This window comes from Crocodylus siamensis, chromosome 10 (genome assembly GCF_052110815.1).
Source record: "Crocodylus siamensis isolate JL-2025a chromosome 10, ASM5211081v1, whole genome shotgun sequence".
NCBI lineage: Eukaryota > Metazoa > Chordata > Crocodylia > Crocodylidae > Crocodylus > Crocodylus siamensis.
The window spans coordinates 47,148,339-47,166,292 of NC_143404.1; the positions used below are offsets into that span (position 1 = coordinate 47,148,339).

Genomic DNA, 17,954 nt, shown 5'->3' on the forward strand with positions numbered 1-17,954 from the left:
CTAGCCAGGACTGTGGGGAGCAGCTGCTCAGGGAGGTAGGCTCAGCTGGGGACAGTGGCAATGGTGGGCAGGGTTCACCTTCCTGCACCTACTCCTAGATCAGGCAGGGCAGAGGAACCTGCCTACCACCACTGCTGTCTCTGGCTGAGTCCAACTCCCTGTTCAGTAATTCCTGCAGCTCTGGGTAATGTGGGGCAGTAGCAGCTCTGAGATTCCTCCCACCCCCAGGTCAGCCAAAGACAGCATAGAGGCAGGTGGGTCTCCCCTTTCTATATCCAGAGGTTTAAGTAGGGGTGTGGGGGGAAGAAGGGAGATGCTGCTGAAAACAGGAGAAGGAAGGGGGTGCCAGGAGTGGGGTGAGGGATTCTTGCTTGCTTTGGGGGCTTAAAACAAATCCCTGGTGGCTGCCCCCATGGTGTGATCCAGACTCTTAAGAGGACCTGGCCATATGAATTTGTGGGGAACTATAGCCACTGAGTTACTCTGTGGAAAGTATAGCCACTGAATTACATTGTGGATACACCCTCACTCTCACTTATCTTACAGGTTGAGGGAAACACCCTGCATAATCACTATTTAATAATGTGAGACTTGTGTCTGCTGAGTGTGAGGGAAAGGGCTCTTGCTTGGAGGTGAATGATAGAGAGACTGGCTATGTATAACACTGCTCGGGACGAGGCACCCTTCAGTGAAGTGTTCCTGCGAACAGTTAAGCATCCTGCTTTGTGGTTACATGTTTTGGAGCTGGTCCTGCTGCTTGCTAGTGATATAAATCTCAGAACAGAACTTCAATCTCACTGCTGCCTATTTGGTCCTATTATACCACTCTGGGTTTATTTTCTGCCTTGAACTTTCATTTGCTGACTTTCCATACTCTCAGTAGGGCCTACAACTCAATCCTGTCCTCTGCTCCTTTCCAGTTAACCTGGCTCAGAACACAAGGTCTTTCTTCACCTTTGGTTCTACTTCGCATGCTTAGTACATTACCCCAAGGATAGCACATCCTACTAGGATGGAAATGCACTTGTTCCATCTGCATTAGGACACATCATAGCCCCATGAGATCCACTGTAGAGGCTAATTCTTCTTCTTCCTTATTTCTTGAGCTACTTAATACAGTTTGTTGCACAGTAAACATTACATCCATTCTGTTAATAGCTGGATCACAGAGGGTGGAAGTCTGTACTGAGGAATGTACAAGAGGACGTAAGCACTTAAGCCCAGTCTAGTTCCCACTTGAAGTACATATGCCCAAAACTGTGATCCACTTAACTGGTTCCCTACCATGGAGGTGCTTCATGTTTGCTAAGTCCCTTCATTTTTTTTACATGAAAGGTCTATTCCTTGTTTTCCCAGACACATCTCAGTCTTGACAAGGCTGAACAGCTCAGCAGTTAGCTCATATACAAACTCCATCAAGATCCACAAACTTCAGGTTGATGTATTTGCATAAATGGAGATGAATAAGATGGTGATGTATGCCTAAAATTTATCCCCCAGGGATTTTCCTTGCACACATGTCTGTCACTCATCACGGGCAGGTTTCCCTACAAGAACCCTGTCATAGTGGCGGGCCAGTAGGGGTCACTCCTGCCACACACCTCATTGCACCTGACCACCTTCCAGGCTCCGAGTGCCTCTCTAGGGGTGCATCCCACACCAGGACCACAAAATCAGCCATTGTCTTCTTGGGTTGTGGGTGGATATTTTGGAATATTTTCCGGAAATAATCCGGTCCTAACTTGAACCTTGAAGACACAGCCTTTTTAAAGGCATCATGGTCATCAGCTGCATCCGAGGGCAGGCTGTTCAGAACCACTGCCATGTTGCCTTCTACCAGAGCAGCCATGTGCATCATGAACTCTTCCTCGGGCACCTTCCACCGTCAGGCTTGCCTTTCAAAGATGCTGAGGAATACGTCAGGATCATCTCTGACTCGGTAGCAGCAGAAGGCTGGGAAGTTCAGTTTGGGGTGTCCCGTGGGCACTAGTGGAGGGCCTGTATCTACCCCATTGGGCTGTAGATGGAGTACCTCTAGTCTGTGCTTGTGCTTGGCTTCTGCCTCTTGGGCCTCTGCCTCCATCCTTTTCAACTGTAGCTGTACCTTCTCACGCTCATACTGGGCTTCCAGCTCCATCTTTTTCAACTCTAGCTCATACCTGAGCTTGCTCTGTTGCTCCTCAGTTTCTAGCCACATCTGGTACCTCCAGTGTTCCTCTGTAGAGGGTGATCCCTTGGAGGACTGCAGACTTGGCGTGTGGGGATGTGATTCTGGGGGGGGCTCAGGAGTTGGTGTGTGTGAAGAGGGCTCTGTGGCTGACTCATGGTTGCACAGAAGTTTAATCAGCTCTTCCTTCCTTAGCCCCTTCTTCACTTGAAGGCCTCTCCCTTTTGCCAGTTCTTTTAGTTCGGGCACGGTCAATTGGACATACTCGTCCACCATCCTGGCTATCTACACTATCCAGTTGACCTGATGCCAAATTAGAAATTGTTTGCTGTAGGGATTTCAGTGACTCTATTACTCTTCCTAAATTATGTCTCTAATACAGCAGGGTATTCATATCCCACCTCTCCCACCACATATGGTGGGCCAGTAGGGGGCGCTTCTGCGTTGAGCCACCCAACTCCCTGCACCCAACCACCTCCCAGGCTAGCAAGTGTGCTCCAGGAAGGGGGTCAGCCAGATGTGAGGCACCCCTAGGGAGGCACTCAGAGCCTGGAAGGTGGTCGGGCTCAGAGAGGTGGGTGGCTCAACGCAGGAGCACCCCCTGCTGGCCCGCCACAGTCATCATACCCAGTGTTTCTTCAGAGCATTTGTCTTTCCATAGAAACTACTGCCCATGAGTGTGGCTGTGTATGTGTCTGTGTACACTGGCTTTGCAGCCTCTGCTGTGTTCTGCCCTTCTTATCGCAAAACTTATCTATGCAGTCACATGGACTACTAGCAGGTATTTTAATTAATCCTAATTTTCATTCACAGTTTAAATGAACTACAATATGAACACAGTTTGATTTGATTTAGGTGAACTATGCTTTTATGGGAATTCAATTACACAATTTTTTTCACATTGAACATGATGTATTTTGATAATACAGTAGTTTCAGTACTAATGAGATGCATTTTAACTGCTGTGAGGACTGTATTTTTCCTTGCATTTAGTACATAGGATGCACATTTATTACAGTTTCAAGAATGGAAAAAAACAGAGTTAGTACCTAGATTTTACTCCTGTTAATAGTGGTATCCTTGTGTTGCTGACACTGGGCATAACCCTGGGTAACTCAGAGGGATGGAAGACCACGAGTGTCGATGAAGTCCTTCTGCTCCAGGCTCAGATGAGCCAAAGCCCCCCCTTGCCCAACCTTTGCAACCCTTTCTCTCTGGTGCCTGCAAATCTCCTGTCCTTCTGGAAAGCAGGCGAGCTAAAACTGTTATCTGTGGAATGCAAGGACACCGCTCGGAGGGAAAAGGGAGGAGGCAGGAGGGAGACGGGGGGCTAGCGGGAGAAAAACACTGACAGTGAAACTGACCGGGGTATAAAGATCTCGCTGTTGCAAGGTTAGGTGTGCAGGATTTGAGACAATACAGTCTCCCTGTGCCTTTTACTTGAGCTCAAATAAACTCTGTCTGCTTCTCCCCCAGTGTGTTTATTTGGCGCGACGCACACCGGGCAACGAACCCAATTGTTGCCTCCCTCGGGCACCTTGTGCCGGCAACACTTGCCGTGCCAGTAACATTAAAGATTCATTTTTAAGTCACATTTGCCAAACAACTTGGTTGCGATAGCTGGAAGAAAACAATTTAGGTTTACTTCTGCTACTCATTCAGTGATATAAAATAGTTATTTTACCAGGGAAACATGCAGGTTATAAACAAATAACACTCAGAAGTTCTTTATAATAAATGCGTTTATTGAAGTTATTGCTCAAGACATGATAAAACTATGGGCAGACTGAAAAATAAGCCTACATTTATTTCTGAACTGTAACCAGTCCCAAGTTTTGGGGTGCTAAAATTTCCAATGTAGAACTGTACACATAATTATTGTGCCTAAAAAGAAGCCCAGAAACTGAAGATCTGGCTTGAAATGGGTCTGGTTTTCCTCTGTGTGGGAGTTAAAAGTTATTTAGGAAGAAGTCATTTAATTTGAAGTATTCTTTGTGGATTTTTTTTATATGAAAGAACGACTTCCTCTTCCACCACAAATATTTGTCACTGTTAAATAAGGCAAATTTGACAAGTACAATAGGTTCCTCTCTACAAAAATAACAGCTGTTCATTGGGTGGTACCATACCAGTGGCAGAGCATCTTTAATTCTGGGGGTGATAGTTTCACAGTTTCATAGTTTCCGCCTCCGTGCTGACAAGAGGGGAGTTCCCTAACCTGTAGGTATGGTGCCGGTTGTTCCTCCCGAGGTGCATCACCTTGCGCTTGTCTGTGTTGAAACCCATCCTATTCTCGTCCGCCCACCCTTGTAACCTGTCTAGGTCTAATTGTAGCCTGTTGCATCCTTCCAGTGTGCCCACATCCCCCCACAGCTTAGTGTCATCAGCAAATTTGAACAGGTTGATTTTTACCCCCTCATCCAAATCACTGATGAAGATGTTGAACAGTGCGGGCCCGAGGACTGAGCCCTGTGGAACCCCACTGCCCACGTCCTTCCAGGTTGAGAAGGACCCATTCACTACCACCCTCTGGGTGCGGCCCACCAGCCAGTTGGCGACCCATTTGACTGTGTGGGTGTCTACACCACAGCCCCCCAGTTTCTTAACGAGAACGGGGTGAGAGACAGTGTCAAAAGCCTTCCGGAAGTCCAGGAAGACTATGTCCGCTGCTACCCCTGCCTCTAATGATCTGGTGATCTGATCATAAAAGGCCATCAGGTTGGTCTGACAGGACCTGCCACTGATGAACCCATGTTGGTTGCCCCTAAGCATGCAGTCCCCTGCTGGCCTGTCCTGGATATGTGCCAGCATAATTTTCTCGAACAGCTTGCCTAGGATTGAGGTAAGACTAACTGGCCTATAGTTTCCTGGGTCCTCCTTCCTCCCTTTTTTGAAGATGGGGACCATGTTGGCCCTCTTCCAGCCCTCCGGTACCTCACCAGAGCACCATGAGTGCTCGTAAAGTTGTGCCAGGGGACTTGCAATGACCTCAGCCAATTCCTTTAGAACTTTAGGGTGGAGATCGTCCGGACCGGCTGACTTGAATACGTCTAACCCCTCCAGAAGCTCCCTAACTAAATCCTTGCTAACGCGTGGCCCAGGTGTGCCACTCCTGGGGTCCGAGGGGGCCCAGCAGGGAGGTGGCTGTTCTGGTCCCTACTTAGGAAGACGGAGGCAAAGAAATCGTTAAACATGTTAACTTTGCCATCTGGTGTGACGACCAAGTTTCCCATGGCGTGCTGCAAGGGCCCTACATTACCCGGGACCTTCTTTTTACCCTCTACATATTTAAAAAAGGACTTCTTATTGTCCTTAATCTGGGAAGCTAGTCCCAGTTCCATCTCTGCCTTGGCCTTCCTAACTACCCCCCTACATCCCCGAGCAACTACAGAATAGTCCTCCCTGGTGATGACCCCTTCTTTCCATTGGGTGTAAGCCTCCTTTTTAGCAAGGAGACATTCCCGGATGCTTTTGGTGAGCTCCCTTTTATCCTCATTGGGATTACCTTCCTTTGGGCTTGGAGGATCATCTCCTTAAGGAGCGACCACTCTCCTTGGACACCTGGATCCCCTCCCCTCTGGGACCTCAGCGCTTCTCCAACTATCCTCCTTAGCTTGTTGAAGTCTGCCCTCCTAAAATCTAGGGCCGCTGCCTTACTGCATGCCTTTGCCACCTTGCGCTGGATAGTGAATTCCAGCAGGCGATGATCGCTGTCACCCAGGTGGTCGAGCACCCGCAGCCCCCTCACCAGGTCATCACCTGTGGCCAGCACTAGGTCCAACAAGGCATCCCCCTGGTGGGGCTGTGCACCTCCTGGGTTAGATGGAGGTCCTGCACTCTGGCCAAGAACCTACGTGAGCGTTCAGACCTGGCTGACTGTTCTTCCCAGCAGATGTCTGGGAAATTCAGGTCCCCCATGACTACCACATCTTTAGCCTTCACTGCCTCTGTGAATTCCTGGTCAAGCTCTTCTCCCTGGTTGGGAGATCTGTAGTAGACTCCCACCATTATGTCCCTTTCCCCTCGACTGCCTTGTACTCTAACCCAAAGCACTTCAGCGTGCCCCTCATAGTTTCATAGTTTCATAGTAGCTAGAATCGGAAGGGACCTAGGAAGATCATCTAGTCCAACCCCCTGCCTTGGCAGGAAAGAGCACCGGGGTCAGATGACTGACTCCTTGCTAATTAACAAGGATGTGTATTCCTCCTTAATATAGAGCGCCACGCCCCCACCTCTCTTTCCTATCCTGTCCCTCCTGTACAGCCTATAGCCCTTGACATTCACTGCCCAGTCATGCGTTGCGTCCCACCACGTTTCCGTAATCCCCACTATGTCTAGGCTGGTGTCAGCCAGCAGGAGGGTGAGTTCCTCCTGCTTGTTGCCCACACTATAAGCATTTGTGTAGAGGCATTTGAGGCCTCCTGTGGGTGTGTGTACTGACCCCCTAGTCCCAGCGTTACCCTGGCCCCTCTCTCTTACCTGTTTGTTCACTTCGCTCGTTGGTCAGGGCTGGGCTGTAGTTGTGGGTGCTGTTTGGTCTGGCAGTCTGATGTTTCCTCCGCCCTTATCTTCCCTTTCCCCTGACAAGCCTAGTTTAAAGCCCGCCGGAGGAGGTCCGCAAACCTAGAAGAGAACATACGCTTACCTTTAGGGGAAAGGTGGAGCCCGTCCCACCCCAGCATGTCTCTCATCGGTGATGTGCCGGTCGTGGCTGAGGAAGCCTAAGCCCTCCTCGAAGCACCATTCCTGTAGCCGCAAGTTGGTCTCCACGATGCACGTTTCATGCCGTCCGCCTCATCCACTCACTGGCAGGATAGAAGAGAAAACCACCTGTGCGCCCATTTCCTTCAGCACACACCCCAGAGAGTGGTAGTCCTCCATTAGGCAATCAGGGCTCCTCCTGGCTGCATCGTTAGTGCCCAGATGGATGTTGAGGTGTCCTTTAAATAGTCCATTCCTAGAGGGACAATGTGCAGGTATCATGCCAGTCTCATGAGCTTGCCCAGAAGAAACTTGTGTGGGTGGAGTGAAGATGGGTTATAACTCTTTTATACTAAGACAGCTACAGCTCAAGACTAGTTCAGAAAAATTGCCCTCCAGTAAGAACCAGGGAGGGGCCTATCAGGAAGTTTCAGAATGGAGAAAGACCTCTTCCCTGTCACCTTAGACCCAAAATCTTTTTAACATCAGTTGTGTGAAAAGGGAAGGTGCCTGAATGAGGCAAAAGGAAGAGATGTTAACAGACCAGAAGCCTGATCAGTTGGCAAGCCCAAGATAACCTGTACCTAGCAGAACTGTGTGGACACATACTCAGATAGACTCAGTGTTCAGGGGCTGAGAGCTGGAAGGTAGGGATGTGTGAAATTTCACTGGCCGTTTCATTTCTACAGTGTTTCAAATAATTTTGAGGTCAAAACAGCAAAATTGGAATGAAAAAACACTGTCAAAATAGCCTCAAAACAAAACAAGGCTAGTTGAAATGTTTCAAAAGTCAAAATGTTTCGACCATAGGCTGGGGATGGGAAGTTAGTCCAGCTGGGCTAACTTCCCCTCCCTGGCACATGATCCAGCAGGGCAAGGGAAGTCAGTTCAGCTGGGTTGACTCCTCATCCCCCATCTCTGGCACTAGATTGTGTCAGGGGTGGGAGGCAGCCCAGCTTGGCTGCTTCTCATCCCCAGGGCTAGATTGTGCCCGGGGCAGTGAGGCAGTCCAGCTGGGCTGCTTTCCCATTCCCCCCTGTGCTAGATCACATTGGGGGTGGGAGGCAGCTCCTGCCCCGGCATGATCTAGTGCAGTGGAATGGGAAAGCACCCCAGCTGGGCTGCCTTGCTACCCCCGGCATGATTTAGCTCTGGGGATGGGAAAGCAGCCCAGCTGGGCTGTCTCCTGCCTTGGCACCATCTAGCTGGGGTGACTTCCCATCCCCAGTGAAATATCAAAACAACTTTTCCATTTTGATGGAATGGAACAGATGTTTCAAATCTAAATGAAATTTGAAATGGAACGCTGTTCTGTTGAACTGTTGAAACTCAAGGCAAAATGGACCAGTGCTGTTTTGCACAGCCCTACTGTAAGGCAACAGAGAATCAGGTTCCAGCAGGAGGCAGGGGGGTATTCTCCAAGGAACCATGGAGGGAGAAATTAGAGGACTCTGTTGATCCAGGAGGGAGCTCTGCACCATAATGCTCTTGCTGGAGAAGATGGGAGCTGAGGCTAAAGGACACACTTTGGCTAAGTGCAGACAGTCAAAAAGCCCAAAGCTGAATTGATTCAATCTTTGCAGGTTAGTCTAAGGTGTGTAGATTGAACTGAAAAGCAAAAGCAAGTGAGCAGAGATTCACTTTTGATTCTGGAAATGCAGCTACATGCCTGCAGTGGCTCAGGCCAGAAGCCGGTAGGGGGAGGGGTGTGTGCTAGAGCATACCTCCCTGCTGGCTGAAGCAGACAGCTTGGGCCAAGGCTATCCTGCCCACTCTGTGAAGTGTGTGGGGGGAGGTGCACTGCATCTTGGGATGCTGGGAGACTGTGAGTTAACTTGAATGTGGAAGGGATCTAGGACAGAAGTCCAATAAAGCTATTTAACTTAAATCAGTTAAGTCTGAAATTACATCCATCCTGGTTTATCTTAAGCCAGTTTCAGGCATTTTGAAAGCAGTTTATGTGCACTGAACTTCAGTTGTGTTAGATTTGAACTGGTTTCCAATCACTTATACTGGCTTATGTGTAATCTATGTCCCTCGCCTTTATGACAGACCTGGCACAATACTTTAAGAGATAGATGGTGCAGACTACCACTCACCTGCCCTCCTTTTCCCCCAGTGGAGAGGGTTACGGCTTCTACAGTCACCTGACTTGACTGCTACTTATGGTGTAAAGGACACTGGGGATAATCACTGACTTATTCCAGAATGATCCTGAGAAATGCTGAGGAGCCACAAGTAAATACAATGCACATCCCCCAGTGTTCCCCTACTGGTGGGTGGGCCACACAGATGGTTAGTTGTGGCCACAGTGAGCAGAGGTGGCCCTCGCAGCATAGGGCATATTTCAGTGTATTAAATCCTAAAACCCAAGCTTTGATTTCCTCTCCTGCTGACCATGCAGAAGCACAGAAGCACTTTTAAGTGCTTTTTTATTGTCTATGGATGTGCTTTCATGGTGCTAATGGCCCTGTCATTATAGATCAGCTTTGCTCCTTTTACTTGTGTATGTCCACAGCAACACTGTACAGTATAAGCCCATCCTCACAGGTATATAATAAGTTACTCCATCCTCATTTTCCCTTCCTGGATCTTTTCTGGGTGCCAGATCCTGCAATGTCATGGCAAATCTCACACTGTGTGGTGCTTTTCATTTGGGAATTATGAATTTTAGCCCCAGGGCAAGAAAAATGAATTTAAAATGTAGTAATGCATATTTTAAATATATATCAAAGAAACCCACAGACCAACGTACATACCGGCATAGAACCAGCAACCACCCTAAACACACGAAGAAAGCTGTAATATACAGCTAAGCCCTTTGATACCACCAAATTCACACTGAGGTGAACACCCATGATCATCACCTCACAAATCTCAAAAAGGCTTTCACTCAACAAGGACACTCCTCCAGAGAGATAGATCATACTTTTGAAAGAGCCACCTGGATACCATGTGAAAACCCCCATGAATCACACACCACTGGTTCATCAATGACCTGGATGATGGGGTGAAAAGCCCATTGGCCAAGCTCATAGATAACACCAAGATGTGGGATTGTGTGGACACACCCACAGATAGGCTGCAGATACAAGCAGACCTAGAGAGGCTGGAATGTTGGGCAGAATGGACCTAGATGAGGTTCAACATACAGAAATGCAAAGTGGGAAGGAAGAATACTCAGCACACCTACAGTTTGGGCATCACTAACCTGACCAGCACTAAAAATGAAAGGGATTTGGTGTAACAATAGACCCCAGCATGAATATGAGTTGGCAATGTGATATAGTAGCCACTAGGGCCAATAAAACTCTGTCACGCATTAATTGATGCATCTCCAATAAATCTAAAGAAGTGATTCTCCCACTTTACTCAACATTGGTGCAGCTGCAGCTAGAGTATTGCATCCAGTTCTGGGTGCTGCACTTCAACAAGGACATGTTAAAGCTCAAGAGGGTCCAGAGAAGGTTCACCTGCATGATGAAGGACTTGCATGGAGAGCCATATGAAGAGAGGCTGAGGGATCTTGGACTCTTAAGCCTAAAGAAAAGAAGGCTGAGAGGGGACCTGATTGCAGCTTACTGCTACTTCAGAGGTGTACGTCAGGGGCTCGGTGAATGACTGTTCACCAGGGTGCCCTGGGGAAAATTAGAAACAACAGCCATAAACTCCTGGAAGATAGTTTTAGGCTGAACATTAGGAAAAAACTTCTTTAAAACTAGGGTGTCCAGACTATGGAACAAGTTCCCCCCACAGGTGGTGCAATCATCTACCTTAGAGGTCTTCAAGAAAAGAATGGATGGTCTTTCCTGCTCATGCAGGGGGCTGGGCCTGATGATCCTTTGGGGTCCCTTCCAGCCCTATGATTCTCTATGATTCTATGATTCTGTGTTTATGACATATCACTAAGGCTGTGCAAAACTTCAGGTGGTGATTCGATTCAGAGGAGATTTGGCCTGATTCGGTGGCCAGATCTCCAAATCTGAACTGAATCAGGGGACCAATAAAAAGGTCCAAATTGATTCAAAGCCCTCCAAATCAATTTGGAAAAGACTCGGACAGCTTTGATAATTCGGGCAATCCCTGTCTGCTGCAGCAGGGAGCTGGACCTGGACTCGGAGCTGGGAAGTAGGGGGCAGGGGAAAGGAGGCTGGAGGAAGGGGAAGGGGACCGTCCCCTGTCTAATCCCCCAGCCAGCCACAGATTTCTCTCCACCCGCTCCCCCAACCCCCACCCCAAGGCTGCCCCACCTACCCCAGCTCCTGGTGCTTTAAAAAAAGAGCCCCCACTCACCGGAGATTCCAGGTGGGGGGTGATCCTTGCTGCCCCCTGCCACACACTGCATGGCGGGGCTCTGCTATGAGCCCCCTGATCCTCCCAGCTGCCCCAGCCACCCCTCCATGGCTGCCCTGCCCACCCCATCTCCAGCCCTTTAAGAAAATCCAAAAGCCACCTCCAAAACCCCCAGGGTCACAGGCTCCTGCAGTGGCCTTGGGGCTTCATGAGGCTTGTGCAGAGCCTCCCATGCAGTGTGGGGTAGTGGCAGGCAGCAGGGATCACCCCCCTGCCGAGCACCACCCAGTGAGTTTGGGGTTTTTTTTGTTTTTTCCTTAAAGGGCCAGAGCTGGGGTGAGTTGGGCAGCCATGGGGGCGGGGCAGGGCTGGGAGAGTGAGGGGGTCAGAGGACTCGTGCAGAGCCCCCCCATGCAGTATTGGGCAGTGGGGGGCAGCGGGGATTGCCCTCTGCTGGGCAGCACCCAGTGAATCAGGACTTTTTTGTTTGAAGGGGCAGTTAGGGCAGCCATTGCTGGGGATGGGAGAATGGGCGGGGGGTGGGCCTGTGTGATTCAGAGATTCCACAGCAGCTGAATCTCCAAATCAGATGCGGCCAAATTGATTCAGGACAGTGATTTAGGTTTTGGGATTTGGGAATTTAGGAAAGACAGTAATAGTAAAGCCAGAGGCTAGTATGAATTCAAGGAAGCCAGTCAGTGAAGATGCGAATTGAGGAGTCAGGGAGTGAGAGACAGGCTGTGAGGTGCGGGGAGGGGAATGAATGTATCTGGTAAATAGTGGAGAGGTACCTGGGGAGTCAGATGTTAGGCAGGTTATAATGTGTCATAAATCCAATGTCTATATTTAGTCCATGATTTTTTCTATCCAGGAGGTGGATGAAGTGAAGTTCTTAGGCTCATCTCTGAATGGTGTTTTGTAAATTCCCTTTGAGGATTAGAACTGAGAGATTGGCAAGAGGGTGGTTTTCTTGTGAGAAATGTACCCCCACAGATAATTAGGTATTCTTGTCTTTGATAGATTTCCAGTGTGCGCTCATTCTGGTATACAGTTGTTGTTTGGTCCATCAAGGCATTTGGCACATTGGATGAGAGATATTACATTTATGGAAGTGCATCTGTAAAATCCAGGAATGCTGATGGTTATGTTGTGGGGAGTAGTAATAGTGGGGGGTGGTAGAGGTATGTTGCAGATTTTGCAGTTCTTATCAGGGCATTTGGTGTGTTTTGGGCCATAGAAAGTTCGCTTCTGGTGGTGAGGTTAGCAAGGTTCGGTGATTGTTTGAAGGCTAGGATGGGCAGTTGTGGGAAGATCTCTTTAAGAATTGGGTCTTCTGCTAGTATGGGTTACAATTGTTTGAGGATGTTCCATATAGGTGCCAGGGAGGAGTGATATGTAGGCCTGTGTAAAGTGGCTCGTAGTTGCTTCGGATACGGCTGATTCGGGGGACAGTGATTTGATTCAGTGATTCAAATCCTGAATTGGGAAATTGAGGGTTTTAGACAGATGGTCCTCTTTCGCCGTGCCCTTCCTGTGCCCTGCTTTATGGATCATTTCCCCATTTTCCTCTTGCAGATGTGTGCAGGGCCAGGTGACATCTGGTGTATTTCTGGGTCCCAATCTTGAATGTTAGACAGGACTGCTCTTAGATCAGGAATTAGTAACCTTTTCAAAGGGGTGGGCTGAAATAACACAGCTGCATCCAAGGTGGACCAGCATGACCAGCCATTGCTCCTGTCCACCATTGCCAGCAACATGCATGTGACACAGTGCAGAAGCCCCCTACTGCCAAAACACTGCTGTATTTCCCTGCTGCTGAAACACTGCCATTATCCAGGCTTTGTGGGCTGGAAGAAATACCTTGTCAGGCTGGATCTGGCACAGAGGCCATAGGTTACCAACCCCTGTCAGACTTCAAAACCAATGGCATAATTAGAATCAGAAGAATTAGGACCAGCTCTCAGGGGGAGATGCACAGGTGCAAGCCCACCATGCTCCCTAGAGCAGATGACCCCAGCAGACCCCTCCAGTGGACTCCTGACCTCAACCCCCAGTGTGGAGCCAGGAGGTAAGTGGGGCCTGTGGTGGGAAGACACTAGTTAGGAGTCGGGGCAGCTGAGAGGAGCTGAGGAGGGCCATGCTCCCCCTCCCCCCTTGCTTCCCACTCAGCCCAGCCCTCTAGGGAGTTGTGTGAACATATTGCACAAACAGGCGTGTTCTGGTCCTCAGTGCATGAGTTAGCATGGGAGTTCGCACAAGAGCGTGAGCAGGAGGGGCATGAGGCTCTAGGCAGTGAGCCTGAAGAGAAGGGTCAGCACAGAAGTAGCTTGGACTACTACTACATGTGCAGTGGTGGTGATGCATCACACTCCGAAGATCCCCTCCACATCTGGGACCCCCGCCTTCTGGTACCACGTTTTGGCCTCTACTCTACTCAGACAGGGCCCCTGGCGCTTGGCTGTGGGGCTGCCTGGAAAGTCTTCAGGCTCCTGGGTTTAAGAGCAGTGACACCTCCCCTTGTGAGGTTTGCTCCACATCGGAATCTCTGGAATGCCAGATAGAGGAGCTCCAGGCTGGGGTGCAGAGGCTGCATGCCATCAGGGCTGGTAAAGAGGAGATCAACTCTTACTACCAGACCCTTCATCTGATGGCTGGCAGGGCAAGGGTAGACAAGAGAAGCTCCCATGAAGTCCAGCTAAGGAATTCCTGGATGAAGGTTGTCTCAGGCCTCAAGGCATGCTACACCAGGGTCACCACCCTCCTGGAACTTCACAATGGATACAAACTCCTTGCAGCACTGTAGCAAAACCTCCAGTTTTTCTTTATATATATATATACACACACACACATATACACACATATTCCCTTCCCTTCTCCAATTATTTCTGGCTCAGACTTAGGATAAGCTTTAACATTTTTATTTTGGTAGTAAGTGTTTGGTTTTGGATATCCACTGTTTTATATTGTATTATTATTAGGTTTGTATAGATTCTTACTATTGTATATTGTATTGTTATCATTTGTGTATTGATTTTTATTGTTTCATATGGATATTGTATGGTTTAGGCCTGTGTTTGTAAGTGAACAAAAGTAATGTCAAGTTTCCATTTTGTATATCAAGTCTCCATCTTGTGTCCTCTGCCCGGGCATCTCCTGTGTCGCAACTTTATGAGTCACGTACCCCTTCCATGTAAATTGGTTCTTGGATGAACGAGAGTGATTGGGAATGATTGGAATACAATGGTAGCAGGCCTCTACTGAATGACCTGTAACAACTGGGCCATCACCTCACATTGATTCATCCAGGAACCACGGACCTCACCCAGGAACAGAGACAAGAACCCAGCATTTGAAAGACAAAAGACCCTGCAGAACCAGCAACTCTACCTTTGTATCCAACAATTACAGACACCCAAAACTGCACATCCCTGCATGGAGCACACATGCTCAGTATGCCAGGGGCTGACCCTTGCCTGGGCATGCCTCCTGTCACTAGGGTCACACAAGGTCTGCCCCTATAAAAAGGGGCAGTGAAGACAGACCCAATGGGACGCCCTCTCCACCTGGACCACCACCATGCCATACCACCTATCCACCCAGAGGCCCTACCAGCAACTCCGCTCTGGACAACACCTACTGGACAAGGACCCCTTTCCAGCCTGGATAGGTAGCTATCACCCCGCACCCCCGCTTCAGCCAAGGACTTGGACTCTGCTTCTTTTCCCTACCTGGACTCCAGCCCTTCCATTGAGTTTCTTTCTTCTGCTGCCATTGTGAGTGCATGTGTGTGTGTGTGTGAACCAATAACTTCATGGGGCTGTGTAGTGTGTTGTCTGTGTAATAAAACTATTATTTGGACCCCCAGTTGGGTTGTGCTTTACTATGGTTTGGCCCTGCTCCAATCTCTGCTCCTTGCCCCTCTAAATTCTGTCTCATTTCTCCCTCTCCTGCTTCTGGCTCACTGCCACCTCTAACACCTATCCTGAGCTCCTCTCTGCTTCCAAACCCCCTGTTTCTTTGCCACTGTCTTATCCCCACTGCCTTTCTCTTTTCCCCTGAGCAACCAGGTTTCTGCCTCAGTTTCTTTCCTGTCTGTCTCCTCCTTGCCACCATTTATCTGCCCCCTGCAATATCTCAGCTGTCTGCCTCAGTTTCCAGCCCCAGTCTACCTTAAGTAGAACCCAAGCCTCAGTTCCTCAGCCAGATTCTCTGTAATCACTAGTTCTAATCCTGGTTCTGGCAACTTTCACTCTCTACACTTTAACGCTCTCTCATCTGAACCTTCCCCCAAGTATCCCAGGAACTGCAAGCGCACACATACACACTGCACCATCCAAGTTAGGAACTTACCTGTGTGTATGTGTAGGTGGGTTGTCTGTCTGTGAACTGGTGTGTGTGTGTATATATATGGCATTGTGTGCATGATATATAAATTAGTAATCTGCGTCTAACTTTTGGGGTGTATAGTGTATGTGTTTGAATTGGTGATAGGTACCTCAATCCCGGGTAAGCTCTTTGAAAAAATTATCCTGGCACACATCCAGGAGGGCCTTGCGGGGGAATGCATGCTCTCTCTCACCTGAACCTTCCCCCAAGTATCCAAAGTAGCTCAAGCACACACATATACACTGTACCATCCAAGTTAGGAACTTATCTGTGTGTATGTGCAGGTGGGTTGTGTGTGTGTGTATATATATATGTCATTGTGTGCACAATATATGCATTAGTGATCTGTGTCTAACTTTTGGGGTGTATAGTGTATGCGCTTGAATTGGTGACAGGTATGCATGTGCCTAGGCTGGTTTACATGTGCATGTGCCTGAGCTGGTAGTTTGTGTGTGTATGCACCTAATTGATTTGTGTGTTTGTATATGTACAATTGTGTCATACCCTCCTGTCTAACAGTGCAATAATGAGATCCTGAGAGTTGGCTTGACCCCAAAGGGCTACAGCACCAGTAGAGCCAGCTGAGCCATCAGCTCCAGCACTGGAGGAAAAAAGGCAACTTGCAACCATCCCAAGGAAGAAATGCAGAATGATCATCATGGACAACTCTCTCTTGAGGGGGACAGAGGGAGAGATCTGCCACCCTGACTGCTCGGCCTGTGAGGTCTGCTGCCTCCCAGGAGCCCATATGCAGAATGTAGCTGAGAGGATCCTGAAATGTGTTCAGCCCTCTGATCTCTACCCCATGCTCCTCATCCATGTGAGCACAAATGACATGGCTTGGAGCAATTGCAACCAGGTTATGAGTGACTACAGGGCTCTGGGAGTGGGGCTCAAAGGGTTTTGGGGCACAGGTAGTTTTTTCTTCAATCCTCCCAATTACAGGTCATGGGCACAGGAGGAAAAGACATATTGATGAAGTCAACAGAAGACTGTGGCACTGGAGCCATCATAAAGGCTTCGGCTTCTTCGACCATAGCCTGCACTTCAGAAGTGGAGGCATCTGTCTGTTGGGAAGAAACAACCTCCACCTCACTCCAATGGGGAAGAAGCTCTTCTCAGCCAGAATGGCTGACCTACACAACAGGGCTTTAAACTAAGCTTGCTGGGGGATGGTTGATAACTACCAATGCAAGCCCACTAAGTGCCAACTGTAGAATCAGTAGGTCACTGGCACCATAACCAAAAGAGATTTGGGGGTCATGATTGACCACAAGATGAACAGGAGCCACCAATGTAATACCACAGCTGGCAAAGTGATCAAAACACTGGCTTGCATCCACTGATACATCTCAAGCAAGACCCAGGAAGTCATCCTCTCACTTTACTTGGCCTTGGTGAGGCTACAGCTGGAATACTGCATCCAGTTCTGGGCTACACACTTTAGAAAGGATGTGACTAAGCTTGAGAGAGTCCAGAGGAGAGCAACATGCATGCTTAAAGGACAAAAGACTAGGCCTTATGAGGAGAGGCTGAGAGGCATGGGGGTCTTCAGCCCAGAGAAGTGAAGGCTCAGGGGTGACTTGGTGGCGACCTATAAGTATATAAGGAGTGTGCATCAGGAAGTGAGAGAATGTTTGTTCACCAGAGCACTCCAAGAGAAGACAAGGTCTAACAGTCACAAACTCTGGGAAGACCATTTTAGGCTGGACGTAAGAAAAAATATCTTTACTGTCCGAGCCCCTGGAGCCTGGAAGAGACTCTCCACAGAAGTGGTGCAAACACCTACTCTGGACACTTTAAAGAAACACTTGGATGCCTATCTTGATGGGATCACTTGACCCCACCTGATTTCCTGCCCCTTGGGCAGGGAGCTGGACTTGACGATCTTGTGAGGTCCAGCCCTAATGTCTAAGCAATCTATGAATTTTATGCTCTATGTCAAACACTGCACCTCCTGCTACACCAGATATTTATAGGAGGATATATGATGTCTGGATCAGGGCATAAACATCCTCTTATTCCAATCACACTGCAGAGGAACTGCCCTGAGCCTGGTGCTGCAGATAGGGCAAGGGTGACTCTGTCTTAGATCTAGGGTTGTGCTCAGTCTTACCCTGACAAACACCTGATTGTCAGCCCTGGCCCCAGACAGCTCTGAACCATATCCAGGCCTCATGAATTTTGAAGTGCTGGGTCTTGAAGGGCCTCCTAGGCTCTCAGAGGCTTCCAGATATAGGTGTTTAAGCTTCTGGTTGAGGGCAAGCCCCTCTGGTCCTTCTGCTGGAAGCTTTGGGGCAGCTTGGGCTGGCTGGAGACCTGGAGACTCAGAGACCAGGGCTGTTCAGGGCTGATTTTGACAGTCATCTGATTGTTAGGCATTGGTCAAGGAGGACAGCCCCAGTGT

General features: G+C 48.9%; 1 pseudogene; it reads right to left on the minus strand.

The window, feature by feature from the left end:
* Window positions 1–2,443, minus strand: part of LOC149856551 (uncharacterized) — a 76,409-nt pseudogene extending 73,966 nt beyond the window's left edge.
* Between the last annotated feature and the right edge of the window lie 15,511 nt (window positions 2,444–17,954).